Raw genomic sequence first — 19,420 nt, 5'->3', positions numbered from 1 at the left:
TCACTCTGCGGCCCACTCTCTCTATCTCTGCGCCCCTCTCTCTCTCTGCCCCTCTCTCCTCTCTCTGCGCCCTCTCTCTCTTTCTCTGCGCCCCCTCTCTCTCTCTCTTGCTCCCTCTCTCTCTCTCTGCCTCCCTCTAGCTCTCTCTCTCTCTCTCTCTCTCTCTCTCTCTCTGTCCCCTCTCTCTTCTCTCTGCTCCCTCTCTCTCTCTCTCTCTGCCCGCTCCTCACTCTCGCTGTTCCATCTCTCTCTCTGCGCCCTTCTCTCTCTCTCTGCGCCCTCTCTCTCTCTCTGGCCCCTCTCTCTCTGCTGCTCCCCCTCTCTCTCGCTGCCTCCCCTCTCTCTCGCTGTTCCATCTCTCTCTGCTCCCCCTCTCTCTCTTGCTCCCCTTCTCTCTCTCTGCACCCTCTCTCTCTCTCTGCGCCCTCTCTCTCTCTCTGCGCCCTCTTTCTCTCTCTGCGCCTCTCTCTCTCTGCTCCCCCTCCCTCCCCCTCTCTCTCTGCTCTCTCTCTCTCTGCTCCCTCTCTCTCTGCTCTCCCTCTCTCTCCTCCCCTCTCTCTCTGCTCCCTCTCTCTCTGCTCCCTCTCTCTCTCTCTCTGCTCCCTCTCTCTCTCTCTGCTCCCACTCTCTCTCTCTCTGCTCCCCTCTCTCTCTCTCTGCTCCTCTCTCTCTCTCTCTCTTTCCCTTCTCTCTCTCTGCTCCCTCTCTCTCTCCTCTTCCCTCTCTCTCTGCCCCCTCTCTCTCTCTCTCCTCTCCCCCTCTCTCTCTGCTCCCCCCTTTCAGGCTGCTCCCTCTCTCTCTCTGCTCCCCCTCTTTCTCGCTGCTCCCTCTCTCTCTCGCTGCTCTCTCTCTCTATCTCGCTGCTCCTCTCTGCTCCTCTCTCTCTCTGCTCCCTCTCTCTCTCTGCTCCCTCTATCTCTCTGCTCCCTCTCTCTCTGCTCCGTCTCTCTCTGCTCCCTCTCGCTCTCTCTGCTCCCTCTCTCTCTCTCTCTCTCTCTCTGCTCCCACTCTCTCTCTCTCTCTGCTCCCTCTCTCTCTTTCTCTGCTCCCTCTCTCTCTCTGCTCTCCCACTCTCTCTCCCTCTCTGCTCCCTCTCTCTCACTCTCTCTGCTCCCACTCTCTCTCTCTGCTCTCTCTCTCTCTCGCTGCTGCTCTCTCTCATTCTCTGCTACCTCTCTCTCTCTCTCTGCTCTCTCTCTGCTCCCTCTCTCTCTCTGCTCCCTCTCTCTCTCTGCTCCCTCTCTCTCTCTCTCTCTCTCTCTCTCTCTGCTCCCTCTCTCTCTCTCTGCACCCTCTCTCTCTCTCTGCGCCCTCTCTCTCGCTCTGCGCCCTCTCTCTCTCTCTGCACCCTCTCTCTCTCTCTGCGCCCTCTCTCTCTCGCTGTTCCATCTCCCTCTGCGCCCTCTCTCTCTCTGCGCCCTCTCTCTCTCTGCGCCCACTCTCTCTCTCTGCGCCCACTCTCTCTCTCTCTGCGCCCACTCTCTCTCTCTCTGCGCCCACTCTCTCTCTCTCTGCGCCCTCTCTCTCTCTCTCTGCGCCCTCTCTCTCTCTCTCTGCGCCCTCTCTCTCTCTCTCTGCGCCTCTCTCTCTCTCTGCTCCCTCTCGCTCTCTCTGCTCCCTCTCTCTCTCTCTCTCGCTCTGCTCCCACTCTCTCTCTCTCTCTGCTCCCACTCTCTCTCTCTCTGCTCCCTCTCTCTCCCTCTCTGCTCCCCTCTCTCACTCTCTCTGCTCCCACTCTCTCTCTCTGCTCTCTCTCTCTCTCGCTGCTGCTCTCTCTCTCATTCTCTGCTACCTCTCTCTCTCTCTGCTCTCTCTCTGCTCCCTCTCTCTCTCTGCTTCTCTCTCTCTCTGCTCCCTCTCTCTCTCTCTGCTCCCTCTCTCTCTCTCTGCTCCCTCTCTCTGCGCCCTCTCTCTCTCTCTGCGCCCTCTCTCTCTCTGCGCCCTCTCTCTCTCTGCTCCCTCTCTCTCTCTCTGCGCCTCTCTCTCTCTCTGCGCCCTCTCTCTCTCGCTGTTCCATCTCCCTCTGCGCCTCTCTCTCTCTGTGCCCTCTCTCTCTCTGCGCCCACTCTCTCTCTGCGCCCACTCTCTCTTTCTCTTCGCCCACTCTCTCTCTCTCTGCGCCCACTCTCTCTCTGCGCCCTCTCTCTCTCTCTCTCTGCGCCCTCTCTCTCTCTCTCTGCGCCCTCTCTCTCTCTCTCTCTCGCCCTCTCTCTCTCTCTCTCTGCGCCCTCTCTCTCTCTCTCTGCGCCCTCTCTCTCTCTCTCTGCGCCCTCTCTCTCTCTCTGCGCCCTCTCTCTCTCTCTCTGCGCCCTCTCTCTCTCTCTCTGCTCCCTCTCTCTCTCTCTCTCTCTGCCTCCTTCTCTCTCTCTCTCTCGCTGCTCCTTCTCTCTCTCTCTCTCTGCTCCCTCTCTCTCTCTCTCTCTGCTCCCTCTCTCTCTCTCTGCTCCCTCTCTCTCTCTCTCTCTGCTCCTCTCTCTCTCGCTGTTCCATCTCTCTCTCTGCGCCCTCTCTCTCTCTCTGCGCCTCTCTCTCTCTCTGCGCCTCTCTCTCTCTCTGCTCCCTCTCGCTCTCTCTGCTACCTCTCGCTCTCTCTGCTCCCTCTCTCTCTCGCTGTTCCATCTCTCTCTCTCTGTGCCCTCTCTCTCTCTCTGTGCCCTCTCTCTCTCTCTGCGCCCTCTCTCTCTCTCTGCGCCCTCTCTCTCTCTCGCTGTCCCATCTCTCTCTGCTCCCCCTCTCTCTCTCTGCGCCCCTCTCTCTCTCTGCGCCCTCTTTCTCTCTGCGCCCTCTTTCTCTCTGCGCCCTCTTTCTCTCTCTGCGCCCTCTTTCTCTCTCTGCGCCCTCTTTCTCTCTGCTCTCTCTCTGCTCTCTCTCTGCTCCCTCTCTCTCTCTCTGCTCCCTCTCACTCTCTCTGCTCCTCTCTCTCTCGCTGTTCCATCTCTCTCTCTCTGTGCCCTCTCTCTCTCTCTGTGCCCTCTCTCTCTCTGCGCCCTCTCTCTCTCTCTGCGCCCTCTCTCTCTCTCTGCGCCTCTCTCTCTCTCGCTGTCATCTCTCTCTGCTCCCCCTCTCTCTCTCTGCGCCCTCTCTCTCTGCGCCCCTCTTTCTCTCTCTGCGCCCTCTTTCTCTCTGCGCCCTCTTTCTCTCTCTGCGCCCTCTTTCTCTCTCTGCGCCCTCTTTCTCTCTCTGCGCCCTCTTTCTCTCTGTGCCCTCTTCTCTCTTGCTCTCTCTCTCTGCTCTCTCTCTGCTTCCCTCTCTCTCTCTTGCTCTATCTCTCTCTGCTCCCACTCTCTCTCTACTCCCTCTCTCTCTCTCTCTGCTCCCTATCTCTCTCTCTCTCTGCTCCCTCTCTCTCTCTCTCTCTGCTCCCTCTCTCTGCTCCCTCTTCTCTCTCTGCTCCCTCTCGCTCTCTCTGCTCCCTCTCGCTCTCTCTGCTCCCTCTCGCTCTCTCTGCTCCCTCTCGCTCTCTCTGCTCCCTCTGTCTCTCTCTGCTCCCTCTCTCTCTGCTCCCTCTCACTCTCTCTGCTCCATCTCTCTCTCTGCTCCATCTCTCTCTCTCTGCTCCATCTCTCTCTCTCTGCTCCCTCTCTCTCTCTGCTCCCCTCTCTCTCTCTCTGCTCCCTCTCTCTCTGCTCCCTCTCACTTTCTCTGCTCCCTCTCACTCTCTCTGCTCCATCTCTCTCTCTCTGTGCCCTCTCTCTCTCTCTGCGCCCTCTCTCTCTCTCTGCGCCCTCTCTCTCTCTCTGCGCCCTCTCTCTCTCTCTCTGCGCCCTCTCTCTCTCTGCGCCCTCTCTCTCTCTCGCTGTTCCATCTCTCTCTGCTCCCCCCTCTCTCTCTGCGCCCTCTCTCTCTCTCTGCGCCCTCTCTCTCTGCGCCCTCTCTCTCTCTGCGCCCCCTTTCTCTCTCTGCGCCCTCTTTCTCTCTCTGCGGCCTCTTTCTCTCTGCGCCCTCTTTCTCTCTGCTCTCTCTCTCTGCTCTCTCTCTGCTTCCCCTCTCTCTCTCTGCGCTATCTCTCTCTGCTCCCACTCTCTCTCTGCTCCCCCTCTCTCTCTCTCTCTCTGCTCTCTCTCTCTCTCTCTGCTCCCGCTCTCTCTCTGCTCCCTCTCTCTCTCTCTGCTCCCTCTTCTGCTCCCTCTCTCTCTCTCTGCTCCCTCTCTCTCTCTGCTCCCTCTCACTCTCTCTGCTCCATCTCTCTCTCTGCTCCATCTCTCTCTCTCTCTCTGCTCCCACTCTCTCTCTCTGCTCCCCTCTCTCTCGGCTCCCCTCTCTCTCTGCTCCCTCTCTCTCTCTGCTCCCACTCTCTCTCTGCTCCCCCTTTCTCTCTCTGCTCCCTCTCTCTCTGCTCCCTCTCTCTCTCTGCTCCCTCTCTCTCTCTGCTCCCTCTCTCTCCCTCTCTCTCTCTGCTCCCTCTCTCTCTGCTCCGTCTCTCTCTGCTCCCTCTCGCTCTCTCTGCTCCCTCTCTCTCTCTCGCTCTCTCTGCTCCCTCTCTCTCTCTGCTCCCTCTCGCTCTCTCTGCTCCCTCTCGCTCTCTCCTGCTCCCTCTCTCTCTCGCTGTTCCATCTCTCTCTCTGCGCCCTCTCTCTCTGCGCCCTCTCTCTGCGCCCTCTCTCTCTCTCTGCGCCCTCTCTCTCTCGCTGTTCCATCTCTCTCTGCTCCCCTCTCTCTCTCTGTGCCCTCTTTCTCTCTGCGCCCTCTTTCTCTCTGCTCTCTCTCTCTCTGCTCCCTCTCTCTGCTCCCTCTCTCTCTCTCTCTGCTTCCTCTCTCTGCTCCCCCCTCTCTCGCTGTTCCATCTCTCTCTCTGCGCCCTCTCTCTCTGCGCCCTCTCTCTGCGCCCTCTCTCTCTCTCTGCGCCCTCTCTCTCTCGCTGTTCCATCTCTCTCTGCTCCCTCTCTCTCTCTGCGCCCTCTCTCTCTCTGCGCCCTCTTTCTCTCTGCGCCCTCTTTCTCTCTGCGCCCTCTTTCTCTCTCTGCGCCTCTTTCTCTCTCTGCGCCCTCTTTCTCTCTCTGCGCCCTCTTTCTCTCTGTGCCCTCTTTCTCTCTGCTCTCTCTCTCTGCTCTCTCTCTGCTTCCCCTCTCTCTCTCTGCTCTATCTCTCTCTGCTCCCACTCTCTCTCTACTCCCTCTCTCTCTCTCTCTGCTCCCTATCTCTCTCTCTCTCTGCTCCCTCTCTCTCTCTCTCTCTGCTCCCTCTCTCTGCTCCCTCTCTCTCTCTCTGCTCCCTCTCGCTCTCTCTGCTCCCTCTCGCTCTCTCTGCTCCCTCTCGCTCTCTCTGCTCCCTCTGTCTCTCTCTGCTCCCTCTCTCTCTCTGCTCCCTCTCACTCTCTCTGCTCCATCTCTCTCTCTGCTCCATCTCTCTCTCTCTGCTCCATCTCTCTCTCTCTGCTCCCTTCTCTCTCTGCTCCCTCTCTCTCTCTCTGCTCCCTCTCTCTCTGCTCCCTCTCACTTTCTCTGCTCCCTCTCACTCTCTCTGCTCCATCTCTCTCTCTCTGTGCCCTCTCTCTCTCTCTGCGCCCTCTCTCTCTCTCTGCGCCCTCTCTCTCTCTCTGCGCCCTCTCTCTCTCTCTCTGCGCCCTCTCTCTCTCTCTGCGCCCTCTCTCTCTCTCGCTGTTCCATCTCTCTCTGCTCCCCCCTCTCTCTCTCTGCGCCCTCTCTCTCTCTCTGCGCCCTCTCTCTCTCTGCGCCCTCTCTCTCTCTGCGCCCCTTTCTCTCTCTGCGCCCTCTTTCTCTCTCTGCGCCCTCTTTCTCTCTGCGCCCTCTTTCTCTCTGTCTCTCTCTCTGCTCTCTCTCTGCTTCCCTCTCTCTCTCTGCGCTATCTCTCTCTGCTCCCACTCTCTCTCTGCTCCCCCTCTCTCTCTCTCTCTCTGCTCTCTCTCTCTCTCTCTGCTCCCGCTCTCTCTCTGCTCCCCTCTCTCTCTCTGCTCCCTCTCTGCTCCTCTCTCTCTCTCTGCTCCCTCTCTCTCTCTGCTCCCTCTCACTCTCTCTGCTCCATCTCTCTCTCTGCTCCATCTCTCTCTCTCTCTCTGCTCCCACTCTCTCTCTCTGCTCCCCTCTCCTCGGCTCCCCTCTCTCTCTGCTCCCTCTCTCTCTCTGCTCCCACTCTCTCTCTGCTCCCCCTTTCTCTCTCTGCTCCCTCTCTCTCTGCTCCCTCTCTCTCTCTGCTCCCTCTCTCTCTCTGCTCCCTCTCTCTCCCTCTCTCTCTCTGCTCCCTCTCTCTCTGCTCCGTCTCTCTCTGCTCCCTCTCGCTCTCTCTGCTCCCTCTCTCTCTCTCGCTCTCTCTGCTCCCTCTCTCTCTGCTCCCTCTCGCTCTCTCTGCTCCCTCTCGCTCTCTCTGCTCCCTCTCTCTCTCGCTGTTCCATCTCTCTCTCTGCGCCCTCTCTCTCTGCGCCCTCTCTCTGCGCCCTCTCTCTCTCTCTCGCCCTCTCTCTCTCGCTGTTCCATCTCTCTCTGCTCCCCCTCTCTCTCTCTGTGCCCTCTTTCTCTCTGCGCCCTCTTTCTCTCTGCTCTCTCTCTCTCTGCTCCCTCTCTCTGCTCCCTCTCTCTCTCTCTCTGCTTCCTCTCTCTGCTCCCCCTCTCTCTCTGCTCTATCTCTCTCTGCTCCCACTCTCTCTCTGCTCCCCCTCTCTCTTTTGCTCTCTCTCTCTCTCTGCTCCCCCTTCCCCTCTCTCTCTGTTCTCTCTCTCTCTCTGCTCCGTCTCTCTCTCTCTCTCTGCTCCCACTCTCTCTCTCTCTCTGCTCCCACTCTCTCTCTCTCTCTCTCTCTGCTCTCATCTCTCTCTCTCTCTCTGTCTCTGCTCCCACTCACTCTCTCTCTCTGCTCCCACTCTCTCTCTCTCTCTCTCTGCTCCCACTCTCTCTCCCTCTCTGCTCCCTCTCTCTCACTCTCTCTCTGCTCCCACTCTCTCTCTCTGCTCTCTCTCTCTCTCGCTGCTGCTACCTCTCTCTCTCTCTGCTCTCTCTCTCTCTCTGCTCTCTCTCTGCTCCCTCTCTCTCTCTGCTCCCTCTCTCTCTCTGCTTCCCTCTCTCTCTCTGCTCCCTCTCTCTCTCTCTCTGCTCCCTCTCTCTCTATGCTCCCTCTCTCTCTCTGCTCCCTCTCTCTGCGCCCTCTCTCTCTCTCTGCCGCCCTCTCTCTCTCTGCGCCCTCTCTCTCTCTCTGCGCCCTCTCTCTCTCTCTCTGCGCCCTCTCTCTCTCGCTGCGCCCTCTCTCTCTCGCTGCGCCCTCTCTCTCTCGCTGTTCCATCTCCCTCTGCGCCCTCTCTCTCTCTCTCGCGCCCTCTCTCTCTCTCTGCGCCCTCTCTCTCTCTGCGCCCACTCTCTCTCTCTGCGCCCTCTCTCTCTCTCTCTGCGCCCACTCTCTCTCTCTCTGCGCCCACTCTCTCTCTCTGCGCCCACTATCTCTGCGCCCTCTCTCTCTCTCTCTGCGCCCTCTCTCTCTCTCTCTGCGCCCTCTCTCTCTCTCTCTGCGCCCACTATCTCTGCGCCTCTCTCTCTCTCTCTGCGCCCACTATCTCTGCGCCCTCTCTCTCTCTCTCTGCGCCCTCTCTCTCTCTCTCTGCGCCCTCTCTCTCTCTCTCTCTGCGCCCTCTCTCTCTGCTCCCCCTCTCTCTCTCTCGCTCTCTGCTCCCCTCCCTCCCCCTCTCTCTCTGCTCCCCTCTCTCTCTGCTCTCCTCTCTCTCTGCTCTCTCTCTCTCTGCTCCCTCTTCTCTCTGCTCCCTCTCTCTCTGCTCCCACTCTCTCTCTCTGCTCCCACTCTCTCTCTCTGCTCCCACTCTCTCTCTGCTTCCACTCTCTCTCTCTTTGTTCCCACTCTCTCTCTCTCTGTTCCCACTCTCTCTCTCTCTGCTCCCACTCTCTCTCTCTGCTCCCACTCTCTCTCTCTGCTCCCTCTCTCTCTCTCTGCCCCCCTCTCTCTCTCTGCTCCCCCTCTTTCTCGCTGCTCCCTCTCTCTCTCTCTGCTCTCCCTCTCTCTCGCTGCTCCTTTTCTCTCTCTCTCGCTGCTCCTTTTCTCTCTCTCTCGCTGCTCCTTCTCTCTCTCTCTCTGCCCCCTCTCTCTACTCCCTCTCTCTCGCTCTCTCTGCTCCCTCTCTCTCGCTCTCTCTGCTCCCTCTCGCTCTCTCTGCTCCCTCTCGCTCTCTCTGCTCCCCCTCTCTCTCTCTGTGCCCTCTTTCTCTCTGCGCCCTCTTTCTCTCTGCTCTCTCTCTCTCTGCTCCCTCTCTCTGCTCCCTCTCTCTCTCTCTCTGCTTCCTCTCTCTGCTCCCCCTCTCTCTCTGCTCTATCTCTCTCTGCTCCCACTCTCTCTCTGCTCCCCCTCTCTCTTTTGCTCTCTCTCTCTCTCTGCTCCCCCTCCCCCTCTCTCTCTTCCTCTCTCTCTCTCTGCTCCCGCTCTCTCTCTCTCTCTGCTCCCACTCTCTCTCTCTCTCTCTGCTCCCACTCTCTCTCTCTCTCTCTCTCTCTGCTCTCACTCTCTCTCTCTCTCTCTGTCTCTGCTCCCACTCACTCTCTCTCTCTGCTCCCACTCTCTCTCTCTCTCTCTCTGCTCCCACTCTCTCTCCCTCTCTGCTCCCTCTCTCTCACTCTCTCTCTGCTCCCACTCTCTCTCTCTGCTCTCTCTCTTCTCGCTGCTGCTACCTCTCTCTCTCTCTGCTCTCTCTCTCTCTCTGCTCTCTCTCTGCTCCCTCTCTCTCTCTGCTCCCTCTCTCTCTCTGCTTCCTCTCTCTCTCTGCTCCCTCTCTCTCTCTCTATGCTCCCTCTCTCTCTATGCTCCCTCTCTCTCTCTGCTCCCTCTCTCTGCGCCCTCTCTCTCTCTCTGCGCCCTCTCTCTCTCTGCGCCTCTCTCTCTCTCTGCGCCCTTCTCTCTCTCTCTGCGCCCTCTCTCTCTCGCTGCGCCCTCTCTCTCTCGCTGTTCCATCTCCCTCTGCGCCCTCTCTCTCTCTCTGCGCCCTCTCTCTCTCTCTGCGCCCTCTCTCTCTCTGCGCCCACTCTCTCTCTCTGCGCCTTCTCTCTCTCTCTCTGCGCCCCACTCTCTCTCTCTGCGCCCACTCTCTCTCTCTGCGCCCACTATCTCTGCGCCCTCTCTCTCTCTCTCTGCGCCCTCTCTCTCTCTCTCTCTGCGCCCTCTCTCTCTCTCTCTGCGCCCACTATCTCTGCGCCCTCTCTCTCTCTCTCTGCGCCCACTATCTCTGCGCCCTCTCTCTCTCTCTCTGCGCCCTCTCTCTCTCTCTCTGCGCCCTCTCTCTCTCTCTCTCTGCGCCCTCTCTCTCTCTGCTCCCCCTCTCTCTCTCTCGCTCTCTGCTCCCCTCCCTCCCCCTCTCTCTCTGCTCCCCCTCTCTCTCTGCTCTCCTCTCTCTCTGCTCTCTCTCTCTCTGCTCCCTCTCTCTCTCTGCTCCCTCTCTCTCTGCTCCCACTCTCTCTCTCTGCTCCCACTCTCTCTCTCTGCTCCCACTCTCTCTCTGCTTCCACTCTCTCTCTCTTTGTTCCCACTCTCTCTCTCTCTGTTCCCACTCTCTCTCTGCTCCACTCTCTCTCTCTGCTCCCACTCTCTCTCTCTGCTCCCTCTCTCTCTCTCTGCCCCCCTCTCTCTCTCTGCTCCCCCTCTTTCTCGCTGCTCCCTCTCTCTCTCTCTGCTCTCCCTCTCTCTCGCTGCTCCTTTTCTCTCTCTCTCGCTGCTCCTTTTCTCTCTCTCTCGCTGCTCCTTCTCTCTCTCTCTCTGCCCCCTCTCTCTACTCCTCTCTCTCGCTCTCTCTGCTCCCTCTCTCTCGCTCTCTCTGCTCCCTCTCGCTCTCTCTGCTCCCTCTCGCTCTCTCTGCTCCCTCTCGCTCTCGCTGTTCCATCTCGCTCTCGCTGTTCCATCTCTCTCTCGCTGTTCCATCTCTCTCTGCGCCCTCTCTCTCTCTCTCTGCGCCCTCTCTCTCTCTCTGCGCCCTCTCGCTCTCTCTGCTCCCTCTCGCTCTCTCTGCTACCTCTCGCTCTCTCTGCTACCTCTCGCTCTCTCTGCTACCTCTCGCTCTCTCTGCTCCCTCTCGCTCTCTCTGCTACCTCTCGCTCTCTCTGCTCCCTCTCTCTCTCGCTGTTCCATCTCTCTCTCTGTGCCCTCTCTCTCTCTCTGCGCCCTCTCTCTCTCTCTGCGCCCTCTCTCTCTCTCGCTGTTCCATCTCTCTCTGCTCCCCCTCTCTCTCTCTGTGCCCTCTCTCTCTCTCTCTGTGCCCTCTTTCTCTCTCTGCGCCCTCTTTCTCTCTCTGCGCCCTCTTCTCTCTCTGCGCCCTCTTTCTCTCTCTGCGCCCTCTTTCTCTCTCTGCACCCTCTTTCTCTCTGCGCCCTCTTTCTCTCTGCTCTCTCTCTCTGCTCTCTCTCTGCTTCCCCTCTCTCTCTGCTCTATCTCTCTCTGCTCCCACTCTCTCTCTGCTCCCCCCTCTCTCTGCTCCCTCTCGCTCTCTCTGCTACCTCTCGCTCTCTCTGCTCCCTCTCGCTCTCTCTGCTCCCTCTCTCTCTCTGCTACCTCTCACTCTCTCTGCTCCCTCTCTCTCTCGCTGTTCCATCTCTCTCTCTCTGTGCCCTCTCTCTCTCTCTGTGCCCTCTCTCTCTCTCTGTGCCCTCTCTCTCTCTCTTCGCCCTCTCTCTCTCTCTGCGCCCTCTCTCTCTCTGCGCCTCTCTCTCTCTGCTCCCCCTCTCTCTGCGCCCTCTCTCTCTCTGCGCCCTCTTTCTCTCTCTGCGCCCTCTTTCTCTCTCTGCGCCCTCTTTCTCTCTCTGCGCCCTCTTTCTCTCTCTGCGCCCTCTTTCTCTCTCTGCGCCCTCTTTCTCTCTCTGCGCCCTCTTTCTCTCTGCGCCCTCTTTCTCTCTGCTCTCTCTCTGCTCTCTCTCTGCTTCCCCTCTCTCTCTCTGCTCTATCTCTCTCTGCTCCCACTCTCTCTCTGCTCCCCCTCTCTCTCTCTCTCTGCTCTCTCTCTCTCTCTGCTCTCTCTCTCTGCTCCCTCTCTGCTCCCACTCTCTCTCTGCTCCCACTCTCTCTCTGCTCCCACTCTCTCTCTCTCTGCTCCCACTCTCTCTCTGCTCCCACTCTCTCTCTCTGCTCCCCCCTCTCTCTGCTCCCTCTCTCTCTCTGCTCCCTCTCTCTCTCTTCTCCCTCTCTCTCTCTGCTCCCACTCTCTCTCTCTGCTCCCACTCTCTCTCTCTGCTCCCCCTCTCTCTCTGCTCCCTCTCTCTCTCTCTGCTCCCTCTCTCTCGCTGCTCCCTCTCTCTCGCTGCTCCCTCTCTCTCTCGCTGCTCCCTCTCTCTCTCTCTGCTCCCTCTCTCTCTCTGCTTCCTCTCTCTCTCTCTCTCTGCTCCCTCTCTCTCTCTCTCTCTGCTCCATCTCTCTCTCTGCTCCCTCTCTCTCTCTGCGCCCTCTCTCTTCCATCTCTCTCTCTGCGCCCTCTCTCTCTCTGCACCCTCTCTCTCTCTGCGCCCTCTCTCTCTCTGCGCCCTGTCTCTCTCTGCGCCCTCTCTCTCTCTCTGCGCCCTTTCTCTCTCTGCGCCCTCTCTCTCTCTCTGCGCCCTCTCTCTCTCTCTGCGCCCTCTCTCTCTCTGCGCCCTCTCTCTCTCTGCGCCCTCTCTCTTCCATCTCTCTCTCTGCGCCCTCTCTCTCTCTGCGCCCTCTCTCTCTCTGCGCCCTCCCTCTCTCTGCGCCCTGTCTCTCTCTGCGCCCTCTCTCTCTCTCTGCGCCCTTTCTCTCTCTGCGCCCTCTCTCTCTCTCTGCGCCCTCTCTCTCTCTGCGCCCTCTCTCTCTCTGCTCCCCCTCTCTCTCTCTCGCTGCTCCCTCTCTCTCTCTCGCTGCTCCCTCTCTCTCTCACTCCTCCTCTCTCTCTCTCTCTCTCTCTCACTCCTCCCTCTCTCTCTCTCTCGCTGCTCCCTCTCTCTCTCGCTGCTCCCTCTCTCTCTCTCTCTCTCGCTGCTCCCTCTCTCTCTCTCGCTGCTCCCTCTCTCTCGCTGCTCCCTCTCTCTCTCTCTCTCTGCGCCCTCTCTCTCTCTGCGCCCTCTCTCTCTCTGCTCCCCCTCTCTCTCTCTCGCTGCTCCCTCTCTCTCTCTCGCTGCTCCCTCTCTCTCTCACTCCTCCCTCTCTCTCTCTCTCTCACTCCTCCCTCTCTCTCTCTCTCGCTGCTCCCTCTCTCTCTCGCTGCTCCCTCTCTCTCTCTCTCTCTCGCTGCTCCCTCTCTCTCTCTCGCTGCTCCCTCTCTCTCGCTGCTCCCTCTCTCTCTCTCTCTCTGCGCCCTCTCTCTCTCTCTGTTCCATCTCTCTCGTTGCTGTATTAGGGCAGGAAGTGAGCCTTATTCAGAGTAGTAAAGCACTGTAGCCTGCCCGGGGTAGACGGTTGGAGCTCCGTGTAGGAGGAGAAGAAGACTTTAGTGTGGACACACAGGGACATGATGAGGAGAAATGGCTCGATAAGGGCCGAAGGGATGGGGTTATACCGGGTAGAATTACACACACACCTACACACACACACACACCTCCCAAAAGCTTGCCCTCTGCTGCTTGTGTGTCTTTCTCCCAGATGCTCAACTGCTGCATCGAGAGGAAGAGAGCGAGGGATGATGGGAGAAAAATGACGAAAGGAGGGAAAGAGAGAAAGAGGGAGAGGAAGGTGTCAAGGTCGACCGGGACTGAGAACGGATGCCTGGGACCGGAGAGTGCGGCGACGGTGGAGGGTGGGAGAGAGGTGTCTCCTGGGAAGTCGTGGGACACGTGGAGCGACAGCGAGGGCGAAGACGAGTTCTTTGAGTGCCTGAGCGACACGGAGGAGGTGAAGGACAGTCCGTCTACAGACTGCGAGAAGGACGGGGCTAAAGAGGACGGGGCCAAGGCAGCCAAGCCGGAGGGTCGGCTCCACCCCCACGGGAAGTTGACCCTGCTCAACTTCAAGGAACCCCTGTACATCCCTGTCACTCAGGTATATTTAAGCAATAAGGCCCAAGGGGGTGTGGTATATGACCAGTATACCACGACGCCATGCAGTGCCTGGATACAGCCCTTAGCCGTGGTATATTGACCATATACCACAAACCCCAGAGGTACCTTTATTGCTATTATAAACTGGTTACCAACGTAATTAAAGCAGTAAAAATTAATGTTTTGTCATACCCCTGGTATACGGTCTGATATACCACGGCTGTCAGCCAATCAGCATTCAGGGCTTGAACCACCCAGTTTATAATACCTTATATACTGTAGTACACTCCCCTGTCACTCAGGTATATTACCGTATATACTGTAGTACACTCCCCTGTCACTCAGGTATATTACCGTATATACTGTAGTACACTCCCCTGTCACTCAGGTATATTACCGTATATACTGTGGTACGCTCCCCTTTCACTCAGGTATATTACCGTATATACTGTAGTACACTCCCCTGTCACTCAGGTATATTACCGTATATACTGTGGTACACTCCCCTGTCACTCAGGTATATTACCGTATATACTGTGGTACGCTCCCCTTTACACCCCTGTCTCATTCCAAAATCATGGGCATTAATATGGAGTTGGACCTCCCTTTGTTGCTATAACAGCCTCCACTCTTCTGGGAAGGCTTTCCACTAAATGTTGGAACATTGCTTCAGGGGACTTGCTTCCATTCAGCCACCAGAGCATTAGTGAGGTCGGGCACTGATGTTTGACGATTAGGCCTGGCTCGCAGTTGGTGTTCCAATTCATCCCAAATGTGTTCGATGGGGTTGAGGTCAGGGCTCTGTGCAGGCCAGTCAAGTTCTTCCACACCGATCTCAACAAACCATTTCTGTATGGAACTCGCTTTGTGCACGGGGATATTGTCATGAAACAGGAAAGGGCCTTCCCCCAAACTGTTGCCAGAAAGTTGGAAGCACAGAATCGTCTAGAATGTCATTGTTTGCTGTAGCGTTAAGATTTCCCTTCACTGGAACTAAGGGGCCTAGCCCGAACCATGAAAAACAGCCCCAGACCATTATTCCTCCTCCACCAAACTTTACAGTTGTCACTATGCATTGGGGCAGGTAGCGTTCTCCTGGTATCCGCCAAACCCAGATTCGTACGTCGGGCTGCCAGATGGTGAAGCGTGATTCATCACTCCAGGGAACGCGTTTCCACTGCTCCAGTGTCCAATGGTAGCGAGCTTTACACCACTCCAGCCGACGCTAGGCATTGTGCATGGTGATCTTAGGCTTGTGTGCGGCTGCTCGGCCATGGAAACCCATTTCATGAAGCTCCAGACGAACAGTTATTGTGCTGACGTTGCTTCCCGAGGTAGTTTGGAATTCGGTAGTGAGTGTTGCAACTGAGGACAGACGATTTTTACGCGCTACGCGCTTCAGCACTCAGCGGTCCCGTTCTATGAGCTTGTGTGGCCTATCACTTCGCAGCTGAGCCGTTGTTGCGCCTAGAGCAGGGGTGTCAAACTCATTTTAGCTCAGGGGCCACATGGAGGAAAATCTATTCCCAAGTGGGCCGGACCGGAAAAAATCATGGTATATATAACTTAAAAACAACAACTTCAGATTGTTTTCTTTGTTTTAATACGATCAACATACAACATAAAGCTGGAGCCTGAGGACAGTGTGTCCAAAATAGTACAAGCACAACATCACTATTAATCATAAAACACGTCAAGTTTATTGGAAAATTCTAAAGAAAAAGAACACACAAACACACAATGCCTCAGTGATTAACAGAACTGTTTCACAGATCACAGAACTATATCAGGGTGTCATTTCTCAGGCATAAATGTAGATAAAAACAATGAAATCCTGTTCCCCAAACAAGTGCAAGAACCACAGAGTCAAGAATAGGTTAAATACACAAATAAAATAAAATCAATTAAAAACAATAGCACATCAACATAAAAACATATAAACATAAAGCTGGAGCCTGAGGACAGTGTCCAAAAGCACAACATCACTATTAATCATAAAACACCTCAAGTTATTTGAAAGTTCTGAGGACAAAGAACACACAATGCCTCAGTGATTCACAGAAGTATATCACAGATCACAGAACTATATCAGGGTGTCATTTCTCAGGCAGAAATGTAGATAAAAATAATGAAATCCTGTTCCCCAAACAAGTGCAAGAACAACAGAGTCAAGAATAGGTTAAATATACAAATAAAATCAATAAAAAACAATAGCACATCAACATAAAAACATAAACATAAATCTGAAAGCGTTGCACAATCTCCCGTAACAGTCCCGTTATTTTATCTTTGAACCGCTTCATGTCTGCCACATGTTGGGTCGCGCACACATTTTTCAGACAGGGGAAGTGAGCTGCATCACCACCGGCAAGTTGCGTCTCCCACAATGACAGCTTCAACTTGAAAGAACGTATGCTGTCATAATACTGCGTGACAACTTTGTTGCGCCCTTGCAGCTGTTTGTTCAAGTTATTCAGGTGCTCTGTAACATCCACCATAAATGCAAGGTCCTGCATCCATTCTGCGGAATGAAATTCTAACACTGGTTTGCCCTTTTCTTCCATGAACTGTTCAATTTCTTCTCGTAAATCAAAGAAACGCCTCAGCACAGCACCTCGGCTTAACCATCTTACCTCAGTGTGGTATGGCAGGCCATAGATGTGGTCTTTCTCTCTGAGAAGGCTGTCAAACTGACGGTGATTCAGGCTTCTGGATCGGATGAAATTAACAGTTTGGATGACCACCTTCATGACGTTATCCATCTTTAATGACTTGCAACACAAAGCCTCCTGGTGCAAAATACAGTGAAAAGTCAAAAAATCATGTCCTCCATTTGCAGATTGCACTTTCTCTCTGAACTTTGTCACAACGCCTGCTTTTTTCCCGATCATTGAGGGCGCACCATCTGTAGCCAGGCTGACAGCGCGGGACCAGTCCACTCCGACCCTGTCCAGCGCGCCGACGAGTGCGGTAAAAATATCAGCTGCTGTCGTTGTATCTGTCATCGGCACCAACTCCACGAACTCCTCGGTGACGGTCAATGTGTCATCAACTCCGCGGATGAAAATGGCCAGTTGTGCAACATCTGTAATGTCCGTGCTTTCATCAATTGCAACCGAAAACGCAATAAATGACTTTACTTTTTGCTTCAACTGGCTGTCCAAATCCACTGAAAGATCGGAAATCCTGTCTGCAACTGTGTTTCTTGTCAGGCTGATATTTGCAAAAGCCTGCCGCTTTTCAGGGCACACAATCTCCGCTGCCTTCATCATGCGTGTTTTTACAAATTCACCCTCACTAAATGGTTTTGAAGCCACTGCGATTTCATTAGCAATGAGGTAGCTAGCTTTCACTGCAGCGTCACTGATGTCTCGGCTGTGAGTAAACACAGACTGCTGTTTCTTCAGACCCACCAACAGTTCATTCACCTTCTCTCATCTCCGCTGTCCTTGAAAGTTATCATATTTGTCGGCATGAAGACTCACATAGTGGCGACGAAGGTTATATTCTTTCAGCACTGCAACATGCTCTGAACACACCAAACATACAGCTTTCTCATTCAATTCCGTGAATAAATAGGATGACAATTTTTCTTGGAACACTCTGCACTCTGCGTCCACTTTTCTCTTTTTTGACAGAGACATATTGGGGCAATGAGGGTGCCAAAGCACATAATGTTAAAAGTAGAAGCCGTAATAAATATCGCGGGCAAAACAAAGTAGCTCATTGGCTGCACGTGCTTGACCTACTTGCTCTGCCCCGGTATAAACAGTTTGCTTGCTTAACACAATTGTTATTGCGCCATCCAGTGGACGCAATTGGAACAGCAGTTTATTTTATTGAAAAATTGCAGCGCATTTTTATACTTTATTTTTTATTTTATTTATTTATTTTCTTTCGAAATCATCTCGCGGGCCGGATTAAACCCGTTTGCGGGCCTGATCCGGCCCGCGGGCCGTACGTTTGACACCCCTGGCCTAGAGGTTTCCGCTTCACAATAACAACACTTATAGTTGACCGGGGCAGCTCTAGCAGGGCAGAAATTTTACGAACTGACTTGTTGGAAAGGATGCCTATGACGGTGCCACGTTGAAAGGCACTGAGCTCTTCAGTAAGGCCATTCTACTGCCAATGTTTGTCTATGGAGAATGCATGGCGGTGTGCTCGATTTATACACCTGTCAGCAACTGTTGTGGCTGAAATAGCCGAATCCAATAACTTGAAGGGGTGTCCACATACTTTTGTATATAGTGTATGTCCACATACCAACCATATTATTATCAATGCCACTGTTCAGACACAGCCAGCCATTGTAGATTTACTGTACAATATGCACCACTCTAACTCATTGATCTATTCATTACTATATTGTAACGATCCAGTAACTTATTGTTACTATGGTACCGTAAATCACTATAACGCAGTACCTGACGAATACAGTACATGCACACAGTGCATAATTTATTATCACAGACTTGTAATAAATCATAGTTGTAACATAAAACTCCTAATTAGCTTTAAAAGTCTTAGATAAAGGGTTGATCTTAATAAGTATGGTAATGAGCACCATGACGTGACACCGAGCCTGACAGAATCAGCTAAACTGAAGCAGTAGTGTTCAGCCTCTTATTGTTCAAGGCATTTGGGGGCAGATAGTTATTATAATAGGCAATGTCCTCTCAAATTTGGTGAGCACCACTGATTAGCGTCTATGCTATGAGTGTGTCTCCTCCGTCCTGACCTCCGTCCCTCCCTCCCCCCCCCTCCGTATGTGTGAACCCAGAGCCCAGCTCCTGGAGTGATTTGTAGCTCCACTCCCCCTCATCAATTATAGACGGGGCTAAATAGTAGAGCTAATTAATGCAATGGGCTGAGGCTGACCCTAGTCAATGATTAACACGAGGCGATAGGCGGTCACTGAGGAGGGGAGAGTGTGGCCCAGGCTGTCTGAAGTCTGTTTCTATCCACACACACAAAGACGACCCCAGACACACACACACAGACACACAGACACACAGACACAGCAGATGCAGAGAAAGTCGAGGATGGATGCCTTGCCTAGTTAAGAGAGCGGAACGACCGTGCGCTGTGTGGAGCGGTGAGGGAGAGATGGATGGAGTGTGTGAGTGTAAAATAAATGAGTGTCAGCACTTCTTCTAGACCGGCCCGACGGCATCACACAGGCTCTGAGGCTGCTGCTGCTGTGGTGATGGCGGCTGTCTGGGCCAATCTCCATCTCACACACACAATTCTAATAAATACAACAGTTGGACAATGGATGAAGATACTCCAAACTTTTAGAATTAAAAAAATTAATCAGATATTGACTGAATTATGACGCATCAAACATTTTAATGGTACGGACAAATAATGAATGGAGTTAATTATGGTGGGAATTCAGGTATTCAATTTATTTTCAGATGTCACTTTTTTTCTTAGAATGCACTCATATATATACATTTTCTAATGGTATTAGGTATTTAAACAAATATTATGTGTTAAAATAAAGTTATATGTGTCCCATTTGCATAATTATAATGATAGGCTATTTACATATAGGGATAGATTAACATAAAGGTGTGGAACAAGGCTGCAACCACCAAATATGTCCTCTGTCTAGGCCTACCTGCTCTCACCTGATCTGTCTAGACTGCCTCATTAATTACTGTTGTTGTCACTTTCTGTTGCATAATTCAACAAGTGTGTCAAAAGCAGGATACTTTTGGATAAAAAATCAACACGATTGGCACCTATACTTTACATTGTTTACGAGATCAGACATTATAGCACTGTATTCAGAGTGTTTATTTTCATTTCAGCACATCTAATTTGTAAACATTTCAACTGTATTAAATTATTACTTTTTTCTATTCCACAAAAAATGAACACCCATCAAAATAAAGTTATCTTTCTTCTCCTTGTTGTGATGTAAGTGTCGGGACGATGCATTTAATCGCTGACAACGCTTTAGCGTTCTTATAGATACAACGGAAAGACAATGTTTTCCATTGAGCCCATTTCAGCCTTTACCGGGGTGTGTTTGACAGGTCATTACTAACATTTCCGCAGTCGTAACGTTAAAGGGAATAAACGACGGGCTCAAGCAGGAGTAAAATGAAAGCAATCAATCCAGTGAGATTTAAGTGACAAGTGGATTATGCGCCCCTCAAACACAGGAAATAGATGGCTGATGAAGACGGATCCTCAGGTGGGCGGGGCATGGGCGTCGCTACACACACAGAAACATACGCTGGTGTATCATGTAGGGATTTTTCTTCATCTCTCTCTCTCCCTATCTGTCATATCACACCAACTACCCCGAAAGTCTCTCTCCTCTCTTTTGTCTTTTTCTTGCTGTCTGTCCTCTCCATGACACTCTCTCTCTCTCTCTCTGCTTCCGTCTCTCTCTCTCTCTCTCTCTTCCTACATCCATCTATTGATTATCTGTATGTCTGTTCTGTATGTCTGTATTTCTGTTCTGTCTGTCCTGTATGTCTGTTCTGTTCTGT

General features: G+C 53.7%; 1 pseudogene across 1 annotated transcript in view; it reads left to right on the top strand.

The window, feature by feature from the left end:
* LOC311128796 (rab3 GTPase-activating protein catalytic subunit-like) overlaps nucleotides 1-19,420 on the top strand; it is a 78,543-nt pseudogene that overhangs the window by 27,634 nt on the left and 31,489 nt on the right. The window contains exon 17 of the transcript XR_014615303.1: nucleotides 12,517-12,912. The product of XR_014615303.1 is annotated as a rab3 GTPase-activating protein catalytic subunit-like (transcript). The remainder of the gene's footprint in view (nucleotides 1-12,516; nucleotides 12,913-19,420) is intronic.

Source organism: Coregonus lavaretus, assembly GCF_964263955.1.
Source record: "Coregonus lavaretus genome assembly, chromosome: 5".
In the NCBI taxonomy this organism is placed as follows: domain Eukaryota; kingdom Metazoa; phylum Chordata; class Actinopteri; order Salmoniformes; family Salmonidae; genus Coregonus; species Coregonus lavaretus.
This window is presented reverse-complemented; position numbering and strand designations above follow the sequence as displayed.